Here is a 15,527-nt window from a genome sequence, read left to right on the forward strand (position 1 = left end):
TGTCTCGGATAATTGGATGTCTCGGTTTTTGCAATGTACTCCATACAATACCATTGCACTGACATCAGATCACTCACTAATTATTCTTTAAATTGATGCTTAGTTGATGTTAAGGCCGAATCGTTAGTTTAAATTTGAGATAAATGGTTACGTCAAGAGGGCTTGCATGAAGTCGTGAGGGAGGCTTGACAGGATGGTATGAGGGGGCTCGGTGGAAAGTAGGTTGCAAATTATGACGTCTAGATTATCTTAGTGGGGCCACAACTTGGATGTTAATTTTACAAAGGAAAGTAAGTCTTGTAATAAAAAAACTCGAACAGCTGCGCACCAATAAAATGAGTATAGACAATGGGGAGTACGAGGCAGTCCGTATAAGTTGGTCAATCTTCTCTTATGTGAGGAAGATCATTGGCAACAAAGGGAAAAAGTCATGTGGCATCAGGAGGGAGATGCAAATACTCGGTTCTTTCATGCATTTGCTTTAGGGCGAAGAAAGATGAATTTTCTTACGAAGCTGCATGGTGCGGATGGGGAATGGGTTTCAAGTACTAACATGCTTTGCGAAATTGCTAAGTCTTATTTTGCTGATCCCTATCTCCTTACCTGTTTATTCAATGTGCAGAATGCCTACCAGCTCTTCTGAAGCAAGTTGAAGCTCGAGGCATTATCCATGGGTGCAAGGTTAGCAGGTAAGCACCCCGTATCTCTCACCTCTTGTTCGCTGATGATAGTTTTTTTTCTTCAGGACCTCTACGGTGGAAGGTCAAACGATGAAAGAGTTACTGTTGTACTATGAGAACATCCCAGGGCAAGCTTTGAATCTCTAGAAATAGAGCATCATGTTCAGTTCTAATGCCCATGCTTTAAGAGAATATCAAGCAAATTCTTCGAGTCTCATCTTTGCTCAACATAAGCAGGTATCTAGGCCTCCCTTTCCTAATTGGCCAAAAAAGATATCAGTGTTTAGCTACTTGAGGGATAAAATGTGGCAGAGGCTCTTTAATTGGGATGTTAGATTGTTATCCTAAGTAGGGCATGAAGTTTTCCTCAAATTATTGGCCCAAGTAATCTCAACCTATTGTATGAGTATTTTCATTCTCCCAGTTTCCCTGTGTACTGAGCTCTAGAGGATGATGAACTCCTTCTGGTGGGGTTCGAAGGTTGATAAGAGGAAAATCCATTGGGCTTCTTGGAAGAGACTATGTCTGAGAAAGGAGTGTGGTGGCATTGGGTAAAAATATCGCTAACAATAAGTATATTGCTAAAATATCGCTAACAATAAATATGCTGAATAAATTTAAAAAAATTAAAGACAGTTTATATAACTAATGGTAATTTTCTATTTTCATATACAAAAATAAAAAGGAAAAACTTACTACAAAACTTATATATATATATATATATATAGGAGAGGGCTCTTGTGAGAACCCTTTCCTAGGTGAAAACTCATCTTAGGTGAGAACCACCCAAAACTACGTAGTTTTGGGTAAGAAAATTTTAAAAAAAACAATGCTGTCTAGGAGGGATTGAACATGGGACCTTGCATCTATACTCCATATTACTTACCACTGAGCCAATTATCTTTCTTGTATATTATGTGTTGCGCTGCTTAATATATTATGACCCTTTTAGCTTCCATTGTTTAATATTTGATGCATGCACTTATTAATATCAATTAAATGTGCATAATAATAAATTATTAATAAAAAAAGAAATATGCATAATAATGAATTATTAATAGAAAAAAATACAAAAACATGCTCTAATTTCTTATTTATTTAATTCCTCTATATTTTTGTAATTTATATTTTAAAATGTTAAGGACGGTGTTCTAAATATTGTTACATATATTCTAAACTTTATAATTTGTGTTCTAAAAATTAAGTATAATGTTTTAAAAAATAGTAAATATATGGACCATTTTTACATTTGTTCTATAATATAATTTATAACACTCATATTCTAAATAACATAATGTATGTTCTAAAAAACATAACGCATGTTCTAAAGTTTATATTTTGTGTTCCAAAAATTAAGTATAATGTTCTAAAAAAATCAGTAGATATCTCAATCGGTTTTTCATTTGTTCTATAATATAATTTATAACTCATGTTCGAAAAAAAATAACACGTGTTCTAAAAAACATAACGTATGTTCTAAAAAATATGCCGTACGTTCTAAACTTCATAGTTCGTGTTTTAAAAGTTAAAATATATGTTCTAACGTTTGTTTTAAAAAATATATAGTTTGTGTTCCAAAAATTAAGCATAATGTTCTAAAAAAATCAGTAGATATTCACTTGTTCTATAATATAATTTATAACTCATGTTCGAAAAAACATAACACGTGTTCTAAAAAACATAACGTATGTTTTAAAAAATATGTCGTACGTTCTAACTTCATAGTTCGTGTTTTAAAAGTTAAAATATATGTTATAACGTATGTTTTAAAAAATATATAGTTTGTGTTCTAAAAATTAAGTATAATGGTCTAAAAAATCAGTAGATATCTGGATCGTTTTTTCATTTGTTCTATAATATAATTTATAACTCATGTTCGAAAAAACATAACACATGTTCTAAAAAACATAACGTATGTTCTAAAAAACATAACGTATATTCTAAAAAATTTGTCGTACATTCTAAACTTCATAGTTCGTGTTTTAAAAGTTAAAATATATGTTCTAACGTATGTTTTAAAAAATATATTTTCCTATGCAACATAAATTACAAAAATATAAAGGAATTAAATAAATAAGAAATTAGAGCATGTTCTTGGATTTTTTTTATTAATAATTCATTATTATGCACATTTCTCTTTTTTTCTATTAATAATTCATTATTATGCATATTTAATCGATATTAATAAGTGCATGCGTCAAATATTAAACAAAAAAAACAATAGAAGCTAAAAGGCAGATGATATATTAATCAGCGCGCGAAATAATATACAAAAAGAGCAATTGGCTCAGTGGTAAACAACAAGGTATTGGTGAACAGGTCCTTGGTTCAAATCCCCTAATAAGTAGCAGTATTTTTTCTTAATTTTCCTACTCAAAACTACGTAGTTTTGGATATCTATATATATAGGGGAGGGATCAGGTGAGAACACTCCTTAGGTGAGAACCACTCAAAACTACGTAGTTTTGAGTGTAAAAATTAATTAAAAAATTGGGGTTTGAACCCTGGCCTCCTCACTTACACTCCACACTGCTTACCACTGAGCCATTTGTTTCTCTTGTATATTCTGCCGCGCGCTGATTAATATACCAATGCCCTTGTAGCTTCTATTGTTTAATATTTGATGCATGCACTTATTAATATTGATTAAATTCACATAATAATTATTAATAGAAAAAAACAAATGTGCATAATAATTAATTATTAATAGAAAAAAAAACCAAGAACATGCTCTAATTTCTTATTTATTTAATTCCTCTATATTTTTGTAATTTATGTTTTAAATTGTTAAGGACGATGTTCTAAATATTGTTACATATGTTCTAAACTTTATAATTTGTGTTCTAAAAATTAATATAATGTTTTAAAAAAATAGTAAATATATGTGCCATTTTTTTTTGTTCAAAAAAAAAAACTCACATTTTAAATAACATAATGTATGTTCTAAAAAACATAACATATGTTCTAAAGTTTATAGTTTGTGTTCCAAAAATTAAGTATAATTTTCTAAAAAAAGCAGTAGATATCTGGATCGTTTTTTCACTTGTTCTATAATATAATTTATAACTCATGTTCGAAAAAACATAACACGTGTTCTAAAAAACATAACCTATGTTCTAAAAAATATGTCGTACGTTCTAACTTCATAGTTCATGTTTTAAAAGTTAAAATATATGTTATAACGTATGTTTTAAAAAATATATAGTTTGTGTTCTAAAAATTAAGTATAATGTTCTAAAAAATCAGTAGATATCTGGATCGTTTTTTCATTTGTTCTATAATATAATTTATAACTCATGTTCGAAAAAACATAACACATGTTCTAAAAAACATAACGTATGTTCTAAAAAATATGTCGTACGTTCTAAACTTCATAGTTCGTGTTTTAAAAGTTAAAATATATATTCTAACGTATGTTTTAAAAAATATATTTTCTTATATAACATAAATTACAAAAATATAAAGGAATTAAATAAATAAGAAATTGGAGCATGTTTTTGGATTTTTTTCTATTAATAATTCATTATTATGGACATTTTCTTTCTATTAATAATTCATTATTATGCAAATTTCTTTTTTTTTTCTATTAATAATTTATTATTATGCAAATTTAATCAATATTAATAAGTACATGCATCAAATATTAAACAATAGAAGCTACAAGAGCATTGATATATTAAGCAGTGCGCAACATAATACATAAGAAAAGCAAATGACTCAGTGGTAAGGAGTGTGGAGTGTAAGTGAGGAGGTTAGTGTTTGAACCCCAGCAGCAACATCAGTGTTTTTTAATTAATTTTTACACTCAAAACTACGTAGTTTTGAGTGGTTCTCACCTAAGAAAGGGTTCTCACAAGAGCCCTCTCCTATATATATATTAGTATATTAAGTAAAAATATAGAGATTAATTAATTGTTTGATCTAATGTTTTTTCTCATAAATATGTACCTGGTCATATGAATACCACATAGCCTTTGAGTTATATTTGTCTTTTCTTTTAGTTCATTGCACATATATTTATTTGACATTCTTCTAACAATATTCTTTATTTTTACAATATCGCTATGAAATTATAATTCCATTACTTGACATCCTAATTTTATTGATTGATAGAATGATAAAATTAGACATATATAACATCCGCTTCTCGTCTTTTTCATTTCTTTCAATGCAATGATGAAATTATCTAAGATACAATATTTGGAGCTTATACTCTGGCGAACAACTATCCTTAGCTTTTACACGTGACTTTTGATTTGTTATTTCTAAAAATACAATTTTTTTTTATCCTGCTCTTTTTATTTTATTTTATGTTGTTTGGCGTTTCTTATCTAATTAGTTATTTTTTCGCTCTTCAGCTCTATCATTTTCATTTGTTTCTCATTTGATTTTCTTTTGGTTTCTTTGATATTTATATTAGGTTTTCGTTTGTATTGTGCTCGATTATTTTTTTTGTGTTCATTATTCATTATTTTTTTTCTTACTTAAAAAAATGAAATGATGAAAGGTAGTAAGAAAGTGCATTTTAATGCATTTTCTTATAAGGGAGAACCTTCTACAACTTTTAGTTCTGGAGATTCTGAAGAGAAATCGTTACTTAAATTGATTGACGATTTGAATTTTTCCTAACCCTCTTAGTAGTGTGTCAGGTACTAAGTCTCATAGGAGAATTTAGAAGAAAATACTCTATTTGTTCTATAATATCTGTTGTTTTGTTGTTTTCACTAGGATTAAGGGGCAACTAATTTGTCTTGATTTTTAGGAAAAAATAGAATGGTTTAGGCTAAATAATCTTTATTTCTAGGTCTCAGGTGTTATCTAGGCTATGGGGGGTTTGAATTTGTTTTGTTTAATTAATCTACTCCTAGTTAAGTTATGCTACTCCTAGCTAAGTTATTCTACCCCTAATTATGTTATTCTACTCCTAATTGATTTTTCACTAATGAATTTACCCGAAGGAACATGAGATGATACGATAATAATGAAGATAGAATTGCTAAGGCAATTGATTAAAAACCTAACCCTAGTCACTTATACTCGAGGCGATTAAACCTACTTATCATCCTGACGTCCCTAGCACATGATTCCTTTGTAAGGGCGATACTAGCTCTAAGGCTCAGCAATTTGGGCCTCATCAACTAAGAGGTTGTCAATCCCTTAGGCTCTGACTAGGTCAGATTCGGCTCGCAATATGTGCCAACTTAATTTTTGGACTTTTGAATGAGTTAAACCAATCAAGTAAAGCGTAAGACAAAGATTAAATCAATAAATCAATATGAACAGAACAAAAACTATAATATTATTAAAGATGGAGAGAAATTGTCACATGTATTCAATTAGCCTAGGATTCATAGACTGTATCAAGCGTTTTAAACAAACTATGAAAAGGATGAGAAAATCCCTTTCAGAGAACCTGTCTACCGCTGCAGGCGTCTTCCTAGGACTTAAAGATGGACCTTGAACAATCCTCGGTGGGCGGAGCTTCGGAAGTTCTTCAATGGAGGTTGAAGGAGATGTAGGAGGTGGAGAGGATTCTTCAAGCGTGAAAGCTAAGGAAAATTACAAGAATGAAAGATATCTAATTTACAATTAGAAAGTCCTATTTATAGTCGCGGTTCGGGCCCTCTTTCTGACCTAATTCGTTTCCTTTTGCAGGTGGAAAGACGTGGGGTCGATCGTGGCGTCGTCGGGCCGGGAATCAGTCTATTGAATGATTCCCGCAGGTCAGCTCGGCGAGCTGGCCCCTTAGGGGCCCGCTCGCCGATCTGGCCATAAAAAGGCCATTTCGATGAGCGGGAATGCCCATAACGCCTTGTGCAACTGCCGGATGTCCCGAAACGCAATTTTCGCCCGAACTCGTTCCTGTTTTAACCTGCACATGCACGTAAACTCCAAATAACATTAGTTCCGAGGCTAAATTGACCCGCCAATCGCTTGTTTTTGAGTAAACACTCCGTTTGGTGTGACTTTTGGCGGACCAATTATCCATAAAAGATAATGGACATTTAACGTACATGCTAATTTGGCCATATTTGCCTAAAATAATTAGAAAACGAGCCTAAACAACGAAAAGTAGATAGAACATATACAATTTCTAACTAACTCACACAAAAGCATATAAATGCGAGAATTGCTCGCTTATTCATAAAATAACGCTAAAAACCGTCCTAAAACCGTACCCAAAGATAAGGGGTTTTGACCTATATCAGTTGCCTAATCACTTCAAGTTTAATAATAACACAACATTCAACTAGTATTGGATGCAATTCTTATGAGCACAATGACAATAAACGTAATCCCACACCTAAGAGATTAACTGTTTCTAAATTTGAGTCTAAAATATTGATCTTTATGGCTCTAGCTCACCATTCAGGGATTATTTGTATCAATCCTAGCCTCAACTAACGTTTCGTTCCATGTCAATCTTGGGCAAATAATACTATATGGAGATTCAAACGTTGTTCAAAAGTTTTCGCATGCATCAATTTCATTTGAGTGTTCAGACTTTTCAAGCACAATTTCAACTGTATTGTCGGGTTTGCTAAATGCATCATATTCAACTGCCTAGGATTCTGTTTATTCCTAAAAACTGAAAACAAAGAAACAAAATCTCTGAAATCCTAAGAATTGAAAGCAAACAAACAAAGTCTCTAGAAATACACACATACACACACAATCATGCAACATAAACTAGAAGTAAAACATGCAAAGTCACACAAAATGGCATAAAGAAATCCAAAATTTTCTATCCTATTGCACTCCTCCCCACACTTACGAGATGCATTTATTCCAGAAAGGCATAAACCGAAGCATAAAGTAAAGTGCAAGAAAGAAAATAGGATAGAAAATACTCCCTAGGGGTGGCGGTCCATCCAACCTCGGATATCGCTCGCCAAGCTGTTGAAATCCAAGCGGAAATCTTGAAAATCATAGTTAAGTGCCTGGATATCCGCTATGTTTTGCTCGCCAACAATAATAGCCTGCTCCAACCGCTCCTCTAAATCACCACCATAAGCCGGCTGGTAATCCTCGTCCTCCTCCTCAGAACTGGACTGCATCAGATCTGCCGAACCTGCACCAGAAGAACTGGCTCCAGCTGTTCCTGTACCTGCATTAAAATCTCTATTCCACACACTAGAGTTGTGGATTATACTAGCCCTATGCAGATAAGATTTACTAAGTAGTGAAAATGGAATACTGGACTTTTGTTTCAGCTCATCCGTAAGACCTTCACAAAAAGCAATGCGAGAAATAATAAAGCCGAAGGGGAATGCAGTCTGCTTATTGAAGCGGAAGTTAGCCATTTGATGGCAAAGGATGTGGGCCATCCCTTTTTCATACACCACAGTAGAAGGAGGTCCATTTCAGTGACCTTATCGGCCTCCCTCTGACCACAAAAATTATATGAAATCCATTTGTGCATTAGACGGTCCATTGGGTCCGTCAGACTCTTGTTTGTGGCAGTGGATTTACTGTAACGACCACCCCTAGAAATTTCAGTGAAGTACGCTTTGTGGTATAAATCCTTTGCCCATTTAGTAATATCGGCCTCCTTAAATTTGAAGGCCGTATTAAACGTTTCTTCAGTCCAGGCATATGGGGTATTATTAAGGCGGAATTCTAAAATTTTGTCCCCTTCATCGTTGGTCTCATATCGAAGAGTTGTGTAGAACTCTAAGATGTAGAAAAGATACAGGGGACGCCGACGTTTATCAATTATGTCCCACCCCATTCCGTAAGAGAGTGTTAACACTCGCTTTTAACCCACATTTATCTAACCATTCCCAATCAAAGAAGTGAGGAATTGAACATTGATAATTTTTAATTTTCTGAAAGTAATAGGAAAGGACATAAGTACCTATGTGAAAGTGCACATGGGTAAGGTTGGTCGGTATTTTGGGCGGGGACAATAGGAGGGCGTCGTGGTTCCTCAAAAATTCGGGCCCGTACGATCCTTGAATTGGCTCCAATTCCTTGGGGAGTGAATCTATGCGGCGGCGTAGGCATCTTCGGGTTGGATCTGCCTTTGAAATCTACAAAAAATACAAGCACAAAATAACAAAAACAACTAAACTCACCCTCTAAGATTAAACAAAAACTCCCAAACAAAAATAAAATTAGTGATAGTCTTTAGATAAGCTAATTAGAACAAAAACCAACAAAAATTCAAATTAAACGATTAACTAGCACAAATCAACCCTAAAAACAAATATTACCACACAATTAAAAGCAAAATCACAAAGGGGTTAGAGTAAAAATTAATTCCTAATGCATGCAAATTCCTAAATAAACCAAGTTCCCCAAAATCAAAATAAGACCAACAATCAAACCTAAACCAAAATCACAACAAAATTAAACCAAATTTGAACTTACAAACCAAAAGACTTGAAGAAGGTGGTGGGAAATGAAGAAATGAGAAGGAGGAATGATGTTGGGGAAGAGGTGGTAAAGGTTTGGAGGTTTGAAGGGTTTAAATAGGTGAAAGAGAAGGGATTTGGAAGGTATTAATGGTGGGGAGTTGAGAAGTTGGGAGTTAGGGGTTAGGAATCTAATTAATTAGGTGGGAGTTGAGGAGATGAGAGTTATGGAGGAAGGAAGAAGGTTAGGGTTTTAGAGAGAGAGAGAGAGAGTGAGAGAGCAATTGATTAAGGAGAGAGAGAGTGTATGGGTGAGTTATGTGATGGTAGGGGAGAATGAGGGTTAATAATTGAGGTTAGGAGGGTTAAATTTGGAAGTTTGGGGGTTTTGAAGGGGTTGGTTCGGCCAACCCCTCGCTGAGCCGCCCAAGTATAGCCTTGGGCGGCTCGTCTCGTCGAGACACAGTGGCTATAAAAATAGTCGATGTGCTCCCCGAGGGACGTCTCGTCGAGACATCCCTTTGTCTCAACGAGAAGTCCCCTGTCTCGGCGAGACAGGTTCTTGTCTCGCCGAGACAAGGCGGACATGCCTAAATTTATATATATATATATTACCTGAATCCTGGTTTTGGTTCTGCTGAGGTGGTGGAGCTACGAATCCTGGTGGTCCTAAGGCCGCTTGATTGTTGGACCAACTGAACCCTGGATGATTCTGTCTCTAGGGGGTCTTGTAGGGTCCAAACTGCTTTATATAGTTCACCTGTTCAAGAACCGTCGGGCACTCTACGTTCTTGTGCCTGCCACTACAAACCTCACACTTCGGCACTGCTTCCGGTGTCTTCAGCTGAGCTACTAGGGGGTCCATCTTCTCTGTAAGTGCTGCTATCTGTGGGTCAGGTTCTGTAGGTGTACTTAGGGCAGCAATAGAAAAAACGCCCCTCCTCTGACTTGGCTTCTCAATCTGCCAATGTGCATTTCTCTTGGCTAGCTCTTTCACCAAACTGTATGCTTGAGCTGTCGTCTTGTTGAAAAGGTTGCCTTCGCTGATGCATCAAGTGAGGCTCTGCTAGCGGAAGTGATTCATGAGTAGAACAGGTCAACAAGATGGTGCACTTCAAATCCATAGTGGGGGCACCTCCTTAACAGTTTCTGGAATCTCTCCCAAGCCAAGTGTAGATTCTCGCTCTCAAACTACCGGAACGATGTAATGTCGCTCTTGAATTGTGCAGTCTTTGATGGAGGGAAATTTTTTTGCTAGAAAAGCGGCTACTGTGGTTTCCCAATCTGTGAGAGAGCCTGGTGCAAGTGAGCTCAGCCAATCTGCAGCATCATCCTTCAAGTAGAATCAGAACAGCTTTAGGAAAACCTGTTCAGGGGTCACATCCTTGTACTTGAAGGTGCCATAGTACTCCATGAACTTGTTAAGGTGTGTATTGGGGTCTTCATGGTAATCCCCACCAAACTGACCCGAATTCTAGATCATCTGGATCATTGCTGGTTTGATCTCGAAGGAAACAGCGGTGATCTCGGGATCAAAGATACTAGAGGTAGTAGTAGGCCTCTTCGCCTTAAGCAGTTCCATGATAGACCGATCAACCATTTGTTCTTCTTCACAACCTTCCTCAGGGATAGCTGTGTTAAGATCCTCGTTGGCTCTCTGCCTGATCAAAGCCACCTTGCGTTCTTTCCTTAACCTGCGAGAAACACGATCAATTTCAGGATCAAATCCGAATGGAGAATGACTCCGAGAACGTCGGTTCATAGGAAGCTAAATAAACAAATATACCAATCTAATTTAAACTAATTACAATTACAATAGTCCTCGGCAACGGCGCCAAAAACTTGATGCTCGCAAAGTATATAGCAGTTAATAGGACAAGTGTATCCTATCGCAACAAGTAATATTGTGCTAAGCACGAGATCGAACCACAAGGACTATTATCCTAACTAGTAAATTCGACAAGTTAATCTAACTATTTAGTGGAGTTGGTGATAAAATGGTTTGTGAAACAGATTAAATAAACAACTATCTAATTAAAGCAATAAACAGAACAAGTCGCAGGGTGGATTGTGATTCAACGTTGGTTACAATCTAGGATAGGGAATTCATTGATTAACTCCTAAGTATGAGTTTAAGGACTCCAGACTTATGTTCTACTAGTGATTAATGGTAATTGTCCTAAAAAGAAAGATTAATGTGATCAAGATTCATCTAACCTATTCACATGCATTCGGCTAACGACTTGATTAGGCATATAACTTAGGGCATGCAAAGCAGTAGGTTCCTTGACAATTAAGACTAAAGCCATGGACCAGTCACGAAGCCACACTCCTAGTGGTCTCTAGCAAGGTCAGATTTACACAGGTTCAACATAGATAATTCCATGGTCAAGTTCTTATCTATCTATAATCCTATCTTTGTCAGGTTTATAGGCATTAGGCACAATTATATACATAAAGCATGCAAGTTGATCGTCATCGAGTCTCATTCTAGCAATAATCCTATTCCTGGCAATATCTAGGCATTAAGCATGCATCATCTGATCAATCAAGAGTAATTACATAAACCCTGGGTCTTAATCATACATATTCATATAACCAATTTCATCCCCATCCTAGATTGGATAGGGATTAGCTCATAGACAAACTAATCATAACAGAGATGTAAACATGAATAACGGAACACATTCTTGATTAAAAGTAAAATATAGATAAAAGGGAAGGAGAAAAGAATTCTAAAACCCTTTTGTCTGATTAATTACAATGAACAAGGTAGATCCTCCACCCGTTGAGCTTGTTCTTCAACAGAATAAAACTAAGCTACGAATAAAATGTAAAACTGAGAAATAATGTACTGGAATAGCTAATAAAAATCATCTCCGGAAGACTGAGAGTAGCTCCCTATTTATAGAGATTGGGTGAAACCCTAGTGTCTCTGGGGTAAAATAGGCATTTTGTGCAGTAAAAAGATGGTTTCAATGCTCTAATTCACGAACTTCAGCAAAGGCAAGGCGCTGGTGCGCCTTTCCCCACCTCGTCTCGTCAAGACAAGGACTGTCTCGATGAGATGAGGGCCTATCGCGACGAGACATGTATGTGTCTCGATGAGATAGGTCCCAATTGGGGCAAAACTCCGGATTTTGTCTGTTTAGGTCATTGGGCTTCCGAAATATGCTCTAATGGTCCATGATGAATCCCAAAAGTGCTCTGACGGTCCCTAAATAGTCCGAAAATGCTCCAATGAGCTTGGGTCTGGTTCGGAAATACTTGAATAGTCCTTGGAAATCCCTGAAAACACCGAAAATGCCATAAATAAAGAAAAATACTGAATTTAACTAAAAACTAACAAAATGATACTAGAATTGAGTAAAAACAAAGTGAAAACAATCCAAAACAATCCTAAAAACTCTATAAAATAGGGAGCTATCAGGAACATTTCCAAGGTAATGTCTCCACGTGGTGCATGCATAAATGCTGGCCAACAATTCTATTTCATAGGCAAATGATGCTTACGGAACAAATATAAGGACAAGTACACTCGTTACATACAAATGATGAAGTGGATATTGAGGTGCTTGCATGAAACCTCTAATTATTTTCTTGAATATGGAAGATCTTATTAGTTTGGTTGGTTATTGTGATTCTTACTACGTTGGAGACTTTGATAAGATGAGATAATTGAGGGGTTATGCTTTTTTTTTTTTTTACCATTGGTGATAATATTATCAGTTGGAAAACTTTTCAAGAGCCTAGAGTTGTGTTGTCAACAATAGAGGCAAAGTACATGACACTATTTGAAGCCATTAAAAGAACAATATGGTTGACATTTTCTTGCTTCGTGAACTTACAACGAAACAAGAGGTGGTGTATATTATACATTTGATAAAAGATTAAATGTTTCATGAAAGAACAAAATATTGACATACAATATCATTTTGTTCGAAAGTTGTGGGTAAAAGGCAAATTTTGCTCAAGAAGATTCATATTTCTAAAAATTCGGTTGACATATTAACAAACCTTGTATATCCTACCAAGTTTTCGAGTTGTGTAACAACTCAGTATGACTTGGAACATGATGTGTGTGGCCCTAATAGGCACAAGGAGATGATGCATAATATGAAATTAATAGTTGAGGAAGATATTGTTAATATTAACTATTAAGTCAGATTATTAGTTAGCCATGTGTAAAATCATGATTTTTAATAGTACTAGTATTGTGCCCGCGCGTTGCGCGGGTAGATAATATTTTTTTACAGAAATTTAACATTTTAATACCTTTTAAATTTTATGTCATTTACATATAGTACTTTGTTTTTAACAAAGTAAGCATTACTTTGTTTTTTCCACCATTGGATGGTGATGAACTTTGACAAAGTAAGCTCATCCAATGATAGAAAAAACAAAGTAAAGCTTACTTTGTCAAAAACAAAGTAAGCATAGAAGGCACCATTAAATTAATGAACATACATTTATAATTGCTTGATAATAGTGTTTGGAAGTTATTGAAGTCATAATCTTTTGTCCCTGTTGATATGTTTGTAATGATCATTCATTTCCGTTCTTGTATAATATTTTTTCTGTATAATCTTGCAATTTTAAAATAGTTACTACACTTTGTGACGATGTTTTTTCAATCACATTCTAGCTCTCCTAAGAAAAATCTCGTGCTTTCTAAAATCTTTAATAAATCCATGAATTTGAAATAAGCTTACCTTTTTTAATAATGTTATTTGATTTATATAGTAGTTTGGAGGTTTAAATATTGTGTAAATTATTACAAAGAAAAATTAAATGTGTTATCAAATTTTTTTCTGTATAACTAGTTTTAATGCTATTTATTAAAATCAAGCGAATTGAATTTGAATGGACCCTTACATATTTTTTATCATTATATAATTTGTTTTCATTGGGATATTTTGTAAGTTTTTTTAAAAAAAATTGCGCACAATGCGCTTACATTAAAGAAGAAAGAAAAATCCCCACCAGACCCGGATGTGATTCAAACCCATGACCTCCCTAGTCATAGGTAAGTTCTCAACCACTAGGCTAAGTTATTTTATTATATCTATTAAACATAAATATATATATATATATATATATATATTCAGTTATATTAGTTTTAATGCTATTTATTAAAGTTAAATGAATGGAATTTAAATAGATCCTTACATATTTTTTTGTCAATGTATTATAATTTTTTTTTCCAGTTATATTGGTTTTAATGTTATTTATTAAAGTTAAATAAAGAGAATTTGAATGGATTTTTACATATTTTTTATCATTATATAATTTTTTTCGAGACTACATGTGACATATATCTGTATCACACACACATCAATATATACCTACTTAAAAAGTTATATCAATAGACAATAAATGAAAGGGATATGACGATCCAATCAAATAATTTCTATTTGAAATAAATAAAACTTACAATTAATAAATTATAAGAATTGGAGATAGAAATTAATATATGAAGATGTTAAAATTTAACTTATTATCATTTATGGTACACATAAAACTGTTAAAAAATTTAACTATTAAACTACTAATTTACTAACGTATGAAGATCTTTTTGTTCTCGTTCAAAAAATATCATCTTGATATATTGGTTCATCAAAGAAATTTCTTATATAAAGATGACTGATAAAACCTCGTGAAATACTAACAATGTTATACAAATCGCAATATAATGATTAATAACTATAAAAGCTAATGTTGCAAAAACAATTGTCTTAATATCCCATACCTAATGTATATTTTAGGATTTTGGGCATTAAAAATTATTTTTATTTATCTTTCATTTTGAGTTCATATCTAACATAATCCAAATGGTTTCAAGAATAGACATTTTATCAAGTGTATAGGATGTTTATAATCTATCCATCTAAAGGATTAAGGAAAAAAAACTTAACTTCTTAATGATGACGATGATAATAATAATAATAATAATGTAGAATGGATGACTAAAAATAGGAAAAAACTTAGAATGGTAATCATGGCCAAACATGATTTATAATTGAAATAAATTTCATTGTAAGTATAATGCTTCAATACATTTTTAATTATTATTTTTAATATGTCTTCAACTTCAATGAAGAGCTATTGTATGAAACTTTATATCTATTCGTACCAAAATGCATAAAAAAATTCAATTCTTATGAGTTAGATAAACCCAAATTAAAAAAATCAGTGGACTTCTCCAGGTTTTGAATTTGGAAAATTGATCTATCTCCAATTAAACCTAACAATCGAGTCCATATAAAGTCAAAATCCAAATTTTATTTAGAGTTAACAATCCAAACGATTACACCTAGCAACTTATACTAAAAAAATGAAAATATACCAAATCTTTATTTTAGCCATTTTGAAAAAAAAACAAATAAAAAACATAGATAAGATAGCTAGAGGTGTGAAACAACACAATTGAGAATAAAATAACTACTACATATGAAAAAAATCGATTAATTACCTTGGGAAATATAACGAT

The sequence above is a fragment of the Euphorbia lathyris genome, chromosome 2 (genome assembly GCF_963576675.1).
Source record: "Euphorbia lathyris chromosome 2, ddEupLath1.1, whole genome shotgun sequence".
NCBI lineage: Eukaryota > Viridiplantae > Streptophyta > Magnoliopsida > Malpighiales > Euphorbiaceae > Euphorbia > Euphorbia lathyris.